Source organism: Trichechus manatus, unplaced genomic scaffold, assembly GCF_000243295.1.
Source record: "Trichechus manatus latirostris isolate Lorelei unplaced genomic scaffold, TriManLat1.0 scaffold00074, whole genome shotgun sequence".
Taxonomy (NCBI): domain Eukaryota; kingdom Metazoa; phylum Chordata; class Mammalia; order Sirenia; family Trichechidae; genus Trichechus; species Trichechus manatus.
The window spans coordinates 4,939,231-4,955,120 of record NW_004444010.1 but is presented as its reverse complement, the minus strand read 5'-3'; positions in this window follow the sequence as shown (position 1 = coordinate 4,955,120).

Sequence of the window (15,890 nt, the reverse complement as noted above, 5' to 3'; positions counted from 1 at the left end):
TTATATAGTGTCCTTCTTTGTCTTTTATGGTGGATTTTGTTTTAAAGTCTATTTTATCTGAGATTAGAATTGCCACTCCTGCTCTTTTTTGGTGGTTGTTAGCTTGATATATTTTTTTCCATCCTCTGATTTTTAGTCAATTTACATTTTTGTTTCTAAATTGTGTCTCTTGTAGACAGCATATTGATGGATCCTGTTTTTTAAGCCATTCTATCACTTTCTGTCTCTTTATGGGTGCATTTAGGCCATTTACATTCAGTGTAATTATTGATAGGTGTGACTTTATGGCTGTCATTTGTAGTGCTTTTTTTTTTGTGGTGCTGACGTTTTCTTTGTTCCTCTTACTCTCCTGTGCTAAATTCCTTTTGTTTGTGGATTTTTTTTTTTAATTTCTTTTGTTTTTGTAGGTTTTGTTTTTACTGAGACTTTATGTTTTTCTTCTGTATTTTGATGAGTAGGTTTTTGTTAACTTTCTTTGTATTTACCTTGAAATTTACCTGTGTCTTCCTAGGTTTGAACGAGTATATTATTACTTGGTATTGCCTTGTGTTCCTCTCCATTAGAAGGTTCTATACCTCCACCATTTATTCCCTCTTTTATTGTTCTGATGTTGTCGTTTACAGAGTAACCTCTCTGGCTCCCTGTTGTAATTCTTTTGGTTTTGGATGGTCCTTGAGAGTTCATTTCCTAGGTTGGTATCTGGCTGGTATGATCCTGCATCCTAGATTCAGCCTATGGTCTGATGTTGTTTGTTCTCAGACCAAAGGACTCCTTTTAATAAGTCTTGTAAGTTTGGTTTGGTTTTTACATAGTCCCTTAATTTCTGTTTATCTGGAAATATCTTAATTTCACCATCATATTTGAATGAGAGTTTTGCAGGATTTGTTATTCTTGATTGGCAATTTTTTTCTTTCAAGGTTTTATGTATGTCATCCTATTGCCTTCTTGCCTGCATGGTTTCTGACGAATAATCCAAGCTAAGACTTATGGTTTCTCCTCTGTATGTGACTTTTTGTTTCTCTCAAGCTGCTCTCAGGATTCTTTCTTTGTGTTTGGTTTTAGTGAGTGTGATTATGATATGCCTTGGTGATTTTCTTTTGGAGTGTATCCTATGGGGGGTTCATTGAGCTTCTTGGATGGTTAGCTTTACATCTTTCATGATATTGGGGAATTTTTCTGTCAGAAATTCTTCAATGATCCTCTCTTTGTTTTCTGTATTTTCCCTCTGTTCTGGAACTCCGATCACTCGAAAATTTTTGCTTTTGATTGTGTCCCACATAATTCTCAGGGTTTCTTCATTTTTCTTCGTTCTTTTTTTCTGATTTTTCCTCTTACAGAGTTGTATCCAAGTGTTTGTCTTCAATTTCGCTGATCCTGTCTTCCATTGTTTCAAACCTGCTCCTCAGCCCTTCTATGACACTGTCTATTTCTGAAATCTTGTTGTTTATCTTTTGGATTTCTAATTGTTGTTTTTACATGATTTCTAGTTGTGAATTTATTTTGACATTTTGTTCCTGTATTATTTTCCTTGTTTCTTCCATTTTTTGGTCTGTATTTTCCATTAATCTGTCTACCTTTTCCATGAATTTGTCTATTTTTTCCTAATTTTTGTCTCTTTTTGCTTCAACTCTTGGATAGCTCTGAAATATTACAGATTTGAATACTGTATCAGGTAGTTTTAATGCCTTTGCTTCTATTGGAAAGTGATCTGGTGTTTTATTTTGGATGCCTACTGGAACCATGCTGTCCTGTTTTTTCATATGTTTTGATATTGTCTGCTGTCTTTGGGACATTCAGTAGTTATTTTCCTCGTTTATTGATTGTAAATTTGTTTGTTTCATCTGGGTTTTTTCTTTTATTTGGTTATGTCTGAGCAGGTGGGCTGTGCATTCTTTGTTGTTTGCTCATCTGTGGGCATGATACTTTTCACCTCCTTGTCCAATGGGCAGGGTCAGTTGCTCAGGTATGGTACAGCAGGGCAGGTCCATCTTAAGGGGAGTTGCTGGGATGAGTTGTTTGTCACATGTACTACGGCCGATAGTGTGGGCCAGGAATCAGTGCAGGGCAGGTTCCAGTAGGCTGTGCCTGTGCTGCTCAGGGATGTGATGCTCAGTGCACAGTGCAGGTAGGCATGAAGGAGTGTGGAGATTTTGATGTGTGGAGCTAAGATGGATATGGGAAAGAGGAGAGAGAGGAGAGAGAAACAGGAGCCAAAAACAAACAAACAAAAAAGAGTGCTAAGGGAGCTTGCCATTGGAGTGGAGACATGAGAGACTGAGAAATGGAGAAAAACTAAAGAGGGAAAAAAAAGAAAAACGGTAAAAGAAATAATAAATTTAAAAAATTAGAAAAAAAAAAGAAAAGAAAAGCCCCCAGGGATCCCATTGGTGCAGCTACGAAGACTGGGGAAGTGGCTCCCAGGCTGCGAAGTAGAGCCTGACTAGAAAGGGTAGAGGTGTCACACAGTGCCAGGTATTCAGGAGACAGTAAGAGAAGCTAAGTATAGAGAGATGAGAAACTGAGAAATGAAGAAAGGCAAAAACGGAAAAAGAGAGAAAAGAAAACAAACAAACAAAAAAAAAAACAAAAATCCAAGCAAAAACAAAAAAAGAAACACCCCCAGGGATCCCATCACACAGCTCCATAGACTGAGGAAGTAGCCCCCAAGCTGCGTGGTACAGCCTGGCTAGAAGGGGCTCCCAAGCCAAGAAAAGAAAAAGAAAACAAACAAACAAATCAAAACAGAACAAATCAAAGCAAAACAACAAAAAAAGCCCTGCAGATCCCACCAGTGTGGCGGCACAGGCCAGGAAGCAGTTCCACAGTTGAGTGGCATTGCACAGCCTTTCAGGGAGAAGCAAAGATGACACACAGATGCAGGTATTTGAGAGAAAGGAGGGGGAGGTGGTGAGAGGTATGGAAGAAACCAAAAGAAGTGGAAATAAGCAACACCAGCAACAAACAAATGACACTCAGGGAGCCAGCCAGTGTGGGTAGGTGGAATCCAAGCAGCACAGAGCTGAAGCCGGTGTTTCCCAGCCATGAGACTGTGGCTGCAGGAAGCAGAGGAGGCTGCATGGGGGTGAAGAAGGGTGGGGGTGGGAAAGTGTATATCGCTGGTTACCAATTGTTCTGTCTCCTGCCTGGAGCTCCGTGAAGCTGCTTTCCCATACTCACTGTTCGCTAATCTCCAATGGAGTCCAAGATGGCAAATCCATGCTGTGTTAGCTGACAGGGGACCTCTGCACGTAGCTCTCCTCACTCTCTGTTCTCTGTCAGTTTCTTATTCCATTCGGTGCTTGGCTGAGTTCCTTATCTCTTCATTTGATGCTTAGGGTTTCAGGATTGATGTTTGTCTTTGTTTGACTTAGTTTTCCAGGTCTTTGCTATTGAGGGGCAGTGTGGTGCTTCTGTCTATAGCACCATGTTACCCAAACAAATCTATCTGGAAGGAAGTATAGCCAGAAAGTTCCCTAGTAGGGAGGATGGTGAGACTTCATCTTATATACTTTGGACACGTTATCAGAAGGGACCAGTCCTGGGAGAAGGACATCATGCTTGGTGAAGTAGAGGATCAGAGAAAAAGAGGAAAATCCTCAGTGAGATGGATTGGCACAGTGGCTGCAACAATGGGCTCAAACATAGCAATGATTGTGAGGATGGCACAGGACCAGGTAATGTTTCGTTCTGTTGCACAGAGTCGCTATGAGTTGGAATCATCTTGATGGCACCTAACAGCAATAACAACACCAACATGTAGTGGATAGGGGTCAAGGGTGCTAGATGTCTTCCCCTTCATGGAAGGTTCTCCTTCAGTGAATAAATGCTCCACATCTGCCAGATGCTTATGTAGGTAAAAAACCTGTTTATAATTATTTGGGTCTAGAACAAAACTCTATTTTACATAAAAATATGAAGTGTTTTATATAATTTAATATACACTTAATTTTCCTGGAAAGCCACTACCCTGTAAGTTGAGGGAAAAAAAAAATCCTTTTTTTTTTTTTTTTTAATGTCCAGACATTGTTCACAGTTTCAGAAAATCATGTTGCCACCATAAAACTACTCTTGTTTGTATTTCTAATATGTCTGCCTGGATCAGTCAGCATCACTGTCATATTCATGGGTATTCACCCTGTAGGTGTAAGCATGTGTTTATTGTGTCTTCTAGTGTTTTCATGGCTGTACATTTACTATTTTGGAAGGTATCTTATTATAAATTACTTTCTTTTTATTTCTCCTTTATAATACAGTTAGGACATTCTAGTTTTTTTGTTTTGCTTTCTTTTAAATGTGTGTATGGAACTTATATATATCCATGAATTTTGGTTCAGGGTTAAAAAAAAGAGAACATTGTATAATATTTGCTATAAAAATAGGAGAGTTGAGAACTACTGCTGTAGAGGATGGGGCACAGTGAAGAATTTTAAACCAAGAATTTATCTAACCCTGTTCAAAGCCCTTAATATTTTCCTCTCTCCCATGCATTCAGAGGTAGCTAAGAAATAAATGTTGCCCTTCCTATCGCCTTTGCAACCCTAGGTACTGTTGTCTTGGGAAGGCTTCCTCTTTGAAAATTACTGGAGTAAGGTATAGCTCTAGCCTTGAACTTGACTGTTGGTTGCATAGTCCAAGCCCTTTGTGGAGATCAACACTGATTTCAACATAACTTTAGCCAACCTCATCAAATCCCTGCTGCCTGCTACTGCAATCCTCAGAGGGATAATGATGACCTGGATACCCTTGCATCCCTTCTCCTGAGGATGTACTTATTTCAGGATGAACAAAGTTCTGGGCTCGTATGGGTCAAGAGTATGTTCAGCCATCTTGGCTGTGTGCTGGGCAAGGGTAACCAAGTGATCAGGGCATCTTTCGCCCACACTAAGTCATGTGATCAACAGCTCCATGAGTTGGCCATCAATACTATCTGAGGTTCTTATGAAGGCATGGTCAACTGCCAGTTATTCTGCACATTCAGTTTATTTACCTAAGCCCAGCTCTGTGATTGCTGCTCTAGGAAAGTGTCAGGACTGTTCCTTAGCACCCTGACTTCTACAGGCTGATGAACTTTGCTTTGATGTCAAATATAAGACTGGTAGCAGGATCACAGTTTCCTGAGCCTACACTCACTAGCTTTTCCATCCTTACCAAGAGAAAGTGGATGTCTTGATGTTGGTGATCTTGGCCTACCATTCTCTCTCTTCTCCCTCAATCCTGCAGCTAGAGCCAATTCTGTTCCATTCTGGGCCTCAGTTCTTTGAAGGGGGAGGGATATTTACAATTCTAGTTTATTACCAGGAGGTAGAGGCTGGCTTCCACATTATGACAATAATATATTTCTTGGCATGAGCTGAACCTCGATTGGTAGGTCAGGCTCAGTAACCACCTTCAGATTGGGATGTAAAAGAATAACTTCACTCTTGGCTGTTTTAGTGACCCAGGAGACCACTCCCATTGAGAGATGTGTGGGAACATCCTGAGATCCTAGGACCATTAATCATGTGCTACCCACACCATACTGCAGTCTTCATCTTCCTTGCTAGAATCTATGACTTGACCTTCTTGTGAACCACCTTCTGTTTTTGTTCAGACTTCTGCTAGCATTGGCCAGGTTCTCCCAAAAGTCCTGTGAAACCCCTGTGCCATGGGATCTGAATAAACATTCAATTTATGAGGTAGCATATTCTCCCAATGCTGCTCTCCTTGCCCCTGTTTCCACCATGAGTGAAATGTGTGATTGACCTAGGGTTTATCTTTGAGGTAATAAGATATACAATCTCCTTAGCCAGAGACTGAGGGTCCCTTTGCAAGAACATTTATACACATTTAACACAGAGATTCATCAGGTTGTCAACTACTACTATTCTGAGGAGCACAGTATGTTGTGTGAAGAAAAGCTTGTTGAGCTCTGATTCTGGAAATAAACCATGGCCATTCTCCTTTAATTAGTATAAATTTTCCTGATTCCTAAGTTCTTGGCTCAGTTTGTGAGATGCCCTCCAGAGTTCTTTTCAATAGCACCTAATTTTGGAAAGGTAATAAATGAAAGGTCTTACAGACATGCCTTGTCTAGTATGAGTACACTCTAACACTGTGTTGTGGTGGTGGCTGTGATGTGCCACCCAGATTACCCTTTGGGAATGAAGGATTTATTATCCTGGCTACTAGGAATGCTATCAAAAATAGCCTTGGCTTCCAGCCTCCTTCAGCGTTTGCCTGAGCTGAAGACAGCAGCCTCACCCAATGCCATACTTCCTTTCTGGCATGGCCAGCATTCAATGCAGGGGACTATAAAGGCCTTGTCCCCCCTCTCCAACTCAGGAAATTCCTAAAGGATCATCCCATCTTCAGAATTCCTCAGTGGACTGACTGAACCTTCTGTTGAGACTGTATCCTAGATCAACTTTTCCCTCTGGCCAAACCTGCTTTTTCCTTTCCCTTCCTCAGGTAATCATCTCAAGAGTACTCCTTAATAACCTCCTCTATGCTAATCTTGGTCTCAGAGTCTGCTTCCCAGGGAACACAAACTTCAATAGTTTAGTGCCAGGTAAGGTCTGAGAAAGCAGGTATTGTGATGTGATTCTGGAGCTGGATCACCCACCATTGTCCTGCTAACAATGGTACTATACCCACCCACCCCAAAGCTGCAGAATCTAGCCAGCAACATACTAGCATGAGCTGGGAGAGTACACATTGGACTGGATGCTGAGGGTACTTGAACAAGTAGGGAGGAGCATAAGTTTTCACTTTAGGTTCACATTTCTAGGGTATAGCATTTAACACCTTGTCAAGAGCCTCAGGAGACAGTACAAACTCTTTACCAGGATGGCCTCTGGTTGTCTGAGGCAGTTCTCAGACCCAAAATCCATTGACTAAAAAAGAGGCCAGGTCCCCAGGAGGATGAATCTTCAACAGCATAGCAAATACGTTATTGTTGTTGTGTGCCATGGAGTTGACTCTGACTTGTGGTGCAATGGTTAAGCACTCAAGTGTCAACCAAAACGTTGTCAGTTTGAACTCACCAGCAGCTCCGTGGGGGAAATTACCTGGTGATCTGCTCCTGTAAAGATTATAGCCTAGGAAACTCTATAGGAGAGTTCTACTCTGTCCTATAAGGTCACTATGATTATGAGATAGTAAATATACACTGTAATAATCCCCCAGTCCTTCCCATAGGGACCCACAGACATTTACTCAGGTAAAAGTACTCTGAGTAAAGGGGAATATACAAATATTTTGGAGACTGTTGGACCAGGATTTGAGTTGACATTAATATCTGGTAACCTGAAGTGACTTTATGATTCCCTGATTAGAATGGGAGCATATGCGGCCAGGTAGTAAATGAAGTCCTGGCCCAGATCTGGCTCCTAGTGGGTCCATTAGATCCATGGACTCATCCTGTGGCAATTACCCTAGTCTCAAATACATAGCTGAAATAAATTGATAGTTGGCACAAACCACATTGGTTCCCTAGCCTAAGGGGTAAGAGCTATCATCATCATGGGAAAGGCCAAGTGAAAGGCCCTGAAGCTATCCCCTACTGTCCCTCTCCAGCCAAGAGAATAAATAAAAACAATATCACATCCTAAGGATTATAACTTAAATCAGTGCTATCCTTATAGATCTACAAGATGCAGTGGTGGTGGCTCCCATTATATTGCCATTTAATTCAGGGGTTTGGCCCTGCAAAAACCGGACAGATCTTGGAGAATAACAGTGGACTACTGTGAAATCTAGCAAATAGTAGTCCCAATTGAAGCTGCTGTGCCAGATGCAGTATCTTTGCTAGAGCAGATTAACACAAACTCAGGAACATAATTTGTCATTGTCTTGGTGAATGCGTTTTTTCCCATTAGTTTCAGAAAAGAAGTTCAGAATCAGTTTATATTCATTTGGAACAAACCACAATATATGTCTACAGTCTTGCCTCAGGGCTACATCAACTCTTCTGGTTTTTGTCATAATATAGTCTAAAGAGAACTGACCTGGCTGGACATCCTGCAGAACATCACATCAATGACATCATGCTAATTGGACCAGATGAGCACAAAGTAGGCAGTACATTGAAGCTCTTGGTAAGGCAATGCACTCCAGAGGTTGGGAGATAAAACTTAAAAAAAGTCTAAGGTCTATCATCATTTTAGGTGTCCAGTGGTCTGAGGCATGCTGGGGGATCCCTTCAAAGTATAAGACAAGTTATTGTTTCTTGTACCTCCCACACCCAAGAAAGAAGCATGATGTATGGTGTGCCTCTTTGAATTCTGGAGGCAGCAATTCCACTCCTAGTAATATTTCTCCAGCTAATATAATGGATGACACTAAGGGCTGTCAGATATGAGATGAGTTCAGAGCAGGAAAGGGCTTTGCAGCATTTCTAAGCTGCTGTGCAAACAGACCTGCTGCTTGGAGCATATGACCTGGCAGACCCTATGTTATTAGAAGTGTAACTGGATGGAAAACACACTCTTTGGAATTTATGGTAAGCTCCAGTGGGGGAATCATAATGCAGACTTCTGAGGTTCTGGAGCAAAGCCATGACATCAGCAGTGTAAAACTGTACACCTTTTCAAAAAATAGCTACAGGTGTGCTATTGGGCCCTAGTAGCAGAGCACCTGACCATGGGACATCAAACGATCTATCACCAGAACTACTCTCATGAGTATTGTCAAATCTGCTAAGTCATAAAGTCAAGTGGATCCAACGTCAATCAATGTTAAGATGGAAGCAGTAACTCCAAGGTAAAGCACAAGTAGTGTCAGTAGGAGAAAAGCAAGCAGCACCAAGAGCTGGTAGCACAGAACCCCATATCATCTACCACCGTTGCTCCTGTGCCTTCATTGGTTTACACCTATGAGGGAATCCCTTATGATGAGGAAATGAAGAAGGAAAAAGCCCAAACTTGGCACATGGGTGGAGCAGGTAGATATGTGAATACAAGCTAAAAATGAATTGTAATTATACTACAGCCCCACTCTGGAGTGGCCTTGAAAGTCTTTGGTTATGGAAAATTTATGTAATGGAAAGAGCTTTAGGTGGTGGGCCTAGTCATACACTTTATGTGGAAAGAAGAGTGGCCTGAGGTTAGAATATACACAGTATATACAGACTTAATGGCAGTGGTGAATGGTTTGGCTCACTTATCAGCAATCTGGAATGAGAAAGTTTCAAGCTAGAGACAAGTCAACCTATGAGAGTAGATACAAAGTATCTCATGCTAATGTCAACCAGAGAGCATCACTCACAGAAGAGGCACTAATCTATCAGGTAGTCAAAATGACTGGATAATAGATTATCTAGTCTGTCTCAATGGCCACGCCAATGCTGTCAAAATGGACACAAGAATGGAGTAGCATGTTGGCAAGGATGGAGGCTCTGAATGGGACCAACAGCATGAGCTCTCAAGGCTGAACTAACTACTCCTGATAGAAACAAAAACCAATGCTGAGTCCCTAGTGGATAGTTAGATATCTTTCCACCTAGGAGAGAAGAGTAGGTTTGTGGTACAGATTTGATACATAGTGGCATAGGGCTAGTATGTTACTTATGAGAGAGGAGAGAGCATCAGAGGAGAGAGGCAATAACAATATTTAAAGCGCAGGCAAAGGAAAACGTAATTTTAAATTAGGGAGGCTGAAAAGGAGCAATTAGATAGAAGAAAAATAGAGTGATTGTTGTCTTATTGTTGGCAGGGTCTTCTGCCCAACTTGGGCAGCGCCCATGAGGTTCTTGCCTTCTACTGACCAAGAATGACCAGCAGAGGCTCAAGTTTTCTGCATGAACAAAGCTTTATTGAGCAAAAGTAGCTCGTGAGCAGAGACAAAGAGAGACAAAGCCACGCTAGCCTTTGTCTCCCCGAGGAAAGGTTTGGCTAGGGCTTATAAAGGTTTTTAGGTGGGAAAAGGCATCATCTTTATTCATGAAAGAAGCGGGGTTATGAAGATTAGGTGCGTGCGCAGGAGACAGCTCAAGATGGAACCCATAACAAAGGCTCTTGGGACTGGATGGCAGGACTTATTATGGGGTTCCACACTTGTGCAGTCCCCCCATGATGCCCGCTTGATTCCTTTTGCGAGTCTGTCGGTCACCTTGCGGATGTCTGCACATGCTCCAGGGACCAGATCGGGCTGGTTCTTCTGAAAAACATCTTATCAAGGAAGTACAATGAGAGCTGGGTGGGTTGTTTGTTCTTTCTTTGTTGCATGTTCCAAGATATGGGTTTTATGTCATTAGTTAAGCACATGATTTTAGTTCAGGGTCATTTGCCTAGGGGCTCAGTCCCTTTTTCCTTTCTCTATCTCATTATAACCCAAAGGAGGAGAGCTTCACAAGGGAAAAATTACAAAGAGGTTAAGTAAGATGGGGATTAGAAAATATCCATTGGAATTTGACAAAGGAAAAAAAAATGAGAAGACGCAAATAACCAAAATAAGAAATGAGAAGGGTGGCATTAGAAGAGAACCAACTGAGATAAAAAGGATCATAACAGAATATTATGAAAAATTGTACTCCAAAAAAATTGCAAGCCTAGAAGAAATGGACAAATTCCTAGAAACAGACTATTTACCTAAACTAACACAAATAGAGGTAGAAAATTTGAAGAGACCCATAACAAAAGACGGAATCTAAGATGTCATAAACAGACTTCCATCGACAACAACAAAAAAGCCCTGGCCCAGATGGCTGCACTGGAGAATTCTACCAAACATTCAGAGAAGAGTTGATATTGATTCTACTTAAATTATTCCAGACCATAGAAAAGGAAGAAATGCTCCCTAATTTATTCTATGAACCCAATATAACCCTGAAACCAAAGCCAGGCAAGGACACCACTAAAAAAAAAGTACAAACCAATATCCCTCATGAATACAGATGCAAAAATTCTCAACAAAATTCTAGCGAACAGAATTCAGCAGCATATCAAAAAAAAAAAAAAAAAAAAAAATGATCAAGTGAGATTCATACCAGGGATGCAAAGATAGTACAACATTTTGAAAAATCTATCAACATAATTCACCACATGTCTTAGTCATCTAGTGCTGCTATAACAGAAATACCACAAGTGGATGATTTTAACAAAGAAAAATTTATTTCTTCACAGTAAAGTAGACTAAATGTCCAAATTTAGGGTGTCAGCTCCAGGGGAAAGCTTTCTCTTCTATTGGCCTTCTCATCAATCTTCCCCCAGATTAGGAGCTTCTCCTTGCAGGGACCTCGGGTCCAAAGGACACACTCTGCTCCCGGCACTGCTTTCTTGGTGGTTTGAGGTATGAGGTCCCCCTGTCTCTCTGCTCACTTCTCAGTTTTCTATCTGAAGAGATTGCCTCAAGACACAATCCAGTCTTGTAGATTGAGTCCTGCCTCACTAACACAGCTGCCGCCCATCCTCCCTCATTAACATTATAGAGGCAGGATTTACAACATATAGGAAAATTACACAATACCAGGAATCATGGCCCAGCTAAAATGATACACACATTTTTTGGGAGACATAATTCAATCCCATCCTCCCTCATTAACATTATAGAGGCAGGATTTACAAGATATAGGAAAATCACACAATACTGGGAATCATGGCTCAGCCAAATTGATAAGACGCATTTTTTGGGAGACATAATTCAATCCATGACACCACATAAATAAAACAAAGGAAAAGAATCACATGATCATCTCAGTCGACACAGAAAAGGCATTTGATAAAATCCAGCACCCTTTCCTGATAAAAACTCAGCAAATTAGGAATAGAATGGAAATTCCTCAACATAGCTAAGGGCATATATGCAAAACCAACAGTCAACATTATTCTCAAGGGAGAAAGATTGAGAAGATTCCCCTTGAGAACTGTAAAGAGACAAGGATGCCCTTTATCACCACTCTCATTCAATATTGTATTGGAGGTCCTAGCTAGAGCAATAAGGCAAGAAAGAGAAATAAAGAAATAAAAGGTATCCAAACTGGAAAGGAAGAAGTACATCTATCTTTATTCACAGATGACATGAGAAAGCTAAAAATATATAAGTTTCTGGAAGATAACATAGGGTCAAACGTAGGAAAAATCCAGTGACTCCACAAGAAAGTTACTGGAATTAACAGAAGTATCAGCAAAGTGGCAGAATACAAGATCAATACACAAAAATCAGTTGGGTTCCTCTGCACTAACAAGGAGGACTCTGAAAAGGAAATCAAGAAATCAATACCATTTACAATAGCCCCCGAAAGGATAAAACACCTAAGAATAAACCTAACCAGGGACGTAAAAGTCTTATCCAAGGAAAACTATAAAACACTACTGTAAGAAACTAAAAGAGACTTTCGTAAATGGAAAAACATTCCGTGCTCATGGACTGGAAAACTCAACATTGTGAAAACATCAATACTACCAAACACAATCTATAGATATAATGCAATCCCTATCCAAATCCCAACAACGTTCTTTAACGAAATGGAAAAACTAATCTCCAACTTTATATGGAAAGGAAGGAGGCCCTGAATAGCTAAAGCAATACTAAAGAAGAAGAACAAAGTATGAGGCTTCACACTTCCAGAATTCAAAACTTACTATACATCCATGGTAATCAAAACAGCCAGGTACTGGTTCAATGACAGACACGTAGACCAACGGAATAGAATTGAGAACCCAGAAGTAAATCCATCCACCTGTGGTCAGCTGATCTTCAACAAAGGGTCAAAGTCCTTTCAACAGGGGAAGAAACTGTCTCTTTAACAAATGGTGCTGCAAAAGAGGGTATCCATATGCAGAAAAATGAATCCATTCCTCACACCATGCACAAAAACTAACTTAAAATGGATCAAAGACCTGAATGTTAAAGCTAAAAATATAAAAGTTCCTGGAAGATAGCATAGGGTCAAACGTAGGAGATGTAATTTTTCATAAATAGCCTATCAACAAAACTAAAAATGCATGAGTGACAGAAGATAAATTAGTTAACTGGGACCTCCTAAAAATTAAACACTTAAGCTCATCAAAAGACTTTACCAGGAGAGTAAAAGGAGAACCCACAGACTTGGAAAAAATCTTTGGCAACAACATATCTGATAAGGATCTAATCTCTAAAAAATATATAGAAAACTTCAACAACTCGACAACAAAAAGACAAACAATCCAATCAAAAAGTGGGCAAAGGACATGAACAGACACTTCCAAAGAGGATATTCAGGAAGCCAACAAATACATGATGCCATTAGAGAGATGGCAATCAAAACTACAATGGGCTGGGTTCTCTAAAGAAGCAAAACCAGTAAAGCTTATATATATATATACATATATATACACACACACATATAGTTGTTGTTGTTGCCAGATGCCATCAAGTCGATTCCAACTCAAGCTACCCTATGTACAACAGAACTTCCCGGTCCTGCACCATCCTCACAATGGTTGTCATGCTTGCGCCCACTGTTGCAGCCACTGTGTCAATCCGTCTCCTTGAGGGTCTTCCTCTTTTTTGCTGACTGGCTACGTTACCAAGCATGATGTCCTTCTCCAGGGACTGGCCCCTCCTGATAACATGTCCAAAGTATGTGAGACAAAGTCTCACCATCCTCACTTTTAAGGAGCATGCTGGCTGTACTTCTTCCAAAAAAGATTTGTTCATTCTTCTGGCAATCCACAGTACATTCAATAGTCTTCACCAACACCATAATTCAAAGGCATCAATTCTTTGGTCTTCCTTATTCATTGTCCAGCTTTTGCATACCTATGAGGTGACTGAAAACACTATGGCTTGAGTGAGGTGCACCTTAGTCCTTAAAGTGACATATTTGCTTTTTAACACTTTAGAGGTCTTAGCAGCAGATTGGCCTAATGCAATGTGTCCTTTGATTTTTTGACTGCTGCTTCCATGGGCATTGATTGTAGATCCAAGTAAAATGAATTTCTTGACAACTTCAATCTTTTCTCCATTTATCATGATGTTGCTTATTGGTCCAATTGTGAGGATTTTTGTTTTCTTTATGTTAAGATGTAATCCACGTTGAAGGCTGTAGTCTTTGATTTTCATCAGTAAGTGCTTCAAATTCTCTTCCTTTTCAGCAAGCAAGGTTGTGTCATCTGCATATCGCTGGTTGTTAATGAGCCTTCCTCCAATCCTGATGCCCTGTTCTTCATATAGTCTAGCTTCTCAGGTTATTTGCTTAGCATGCAGATTGAATAAGTATGGTGAAAGGATACAACCCTGACACACATCTTTCCTGACTTTAAACCATGCAGTTGGAATAAGTGCCTCTTGATCTATGTATAGGTTCCACATGAGCACTATTAAGTGTTCTGGAACTCCCATTCTTCACAACTTTATCCATAATTTATTATGATCGACACAGTTAAGTGCCTTGCATAGTCAATAAAACACAGGTAAACATTTTTCTGGTATTCTCTGCTTTCAGCCAGGATACATCTGACATCAGTAAAGATACCCTTCATTCCACATCCTCTTCTGAATCCATGTTGAATTTCTGGCAGTTCCTTGTCTATGTACTGCTGCAATCGCTTTTAAATAAACTTCAGCAAAATTTTACTTGCATGTATTATTAATGATGTTGTTAGATAATTTCTGCATTCTATTAGATCACCTTTCTTAGGAATAGGCATAAATATGTATCTCTTCCAGTCAGTTAGCCAGGTAGCTGTCTTCCAAATTTCTTGGCATAGACGTGTCAGCACTTCCAGCACTGCATCTGTTTGTTGAAACATCTCAGTTGGTATTCTGTCAATTCCTGGAGTCTTGTTTTTCACCAATGTCTTCACTGCAGCTTGGACTTCTTCTTTCAGTACCATCGGTTCTTGATTATATGCTACTTCCTGAAATGATTGAATGTCAACTAATTCTTTTTGGTACAGTGACTTTGTGTATTCCTTCCATCTTTTTTTGATGCTTCCTGCATCATTCACTGTTGTGCCCATAGAATTCTTCAATATTGCAATTCAAGGCTTGAATTTATTCTTCAGTTCTTTCAGCTTGAGAAATGCTGAGTGTGTTCTTCCCTTTTGGTTTTCTAACTCAAGGTTTTTGCACATGTCATTATAATACTTCACTTTGTCTTCTCAAGCCACCCTTTGAAATCTTTGTTCAGCTGTTTTACTTCATCATTTTTTCCTTTCTCTTTAGCGACTTGGCATTCAAGAGCAAGTTTCAGAGACACTTCTGACATTCATTTTGGTCTTTTCTTTCTTTCCTGTCTTTTTAATGACCCCTTGCTTTCTTCATGTATGATGCCCTTGATGTCATTCCACAACTCATCTGGTCTTTTGTCATGAGTTTTCAATGCGTCAAATCTATTCTCGAGATGGTGTCAAAATTCAGGTAGGATGTACTAAAGGTCATATATTTGCCCCTATGGGCTTGCTCCAACTTATTCAGCTTCAACTTGAATTTGCAGATGAGCAATTGATGGTCTGTTTTGCAGCTGGCCCTGCCTTGTTCTCATTGATGATATTAAGCTTTTCCATCATGTCTTTCCACAGATGTAGCTGATTTGATTCCTGTGTATTCCGTCCAGCAAGGTCCATGTGTATAGTTGTCATTTATGTTGTTGGAAAAAGGTATTTGCAATGAAGAAGTCATTGGTCTTGCAAAATTCTGTCATGCGTCTGTCAGTTTGTAGTTCTGTGGTGGCTTGCATGTTGCTGTGATGCTGGAAGCTATGCCACTGGTATTCAAATACCAGCAGGGCCACCCATAGTGGACAGGTTTCAGCAGAGCTTCCAGCCTAAGAAAGACTAGGAAGAAAGACCTGGCAGTCTACTTCTGAAAAAAATTAGCCAGTGAAAACCTTATGAATAGCAGTGGAATATCATCTCATATGGTGCCAGAAGATGAGTCCCTTAGGTTGGAAGGCACTCAAAATACTACTGGAGAAGAGTTGCCTCCTCAAA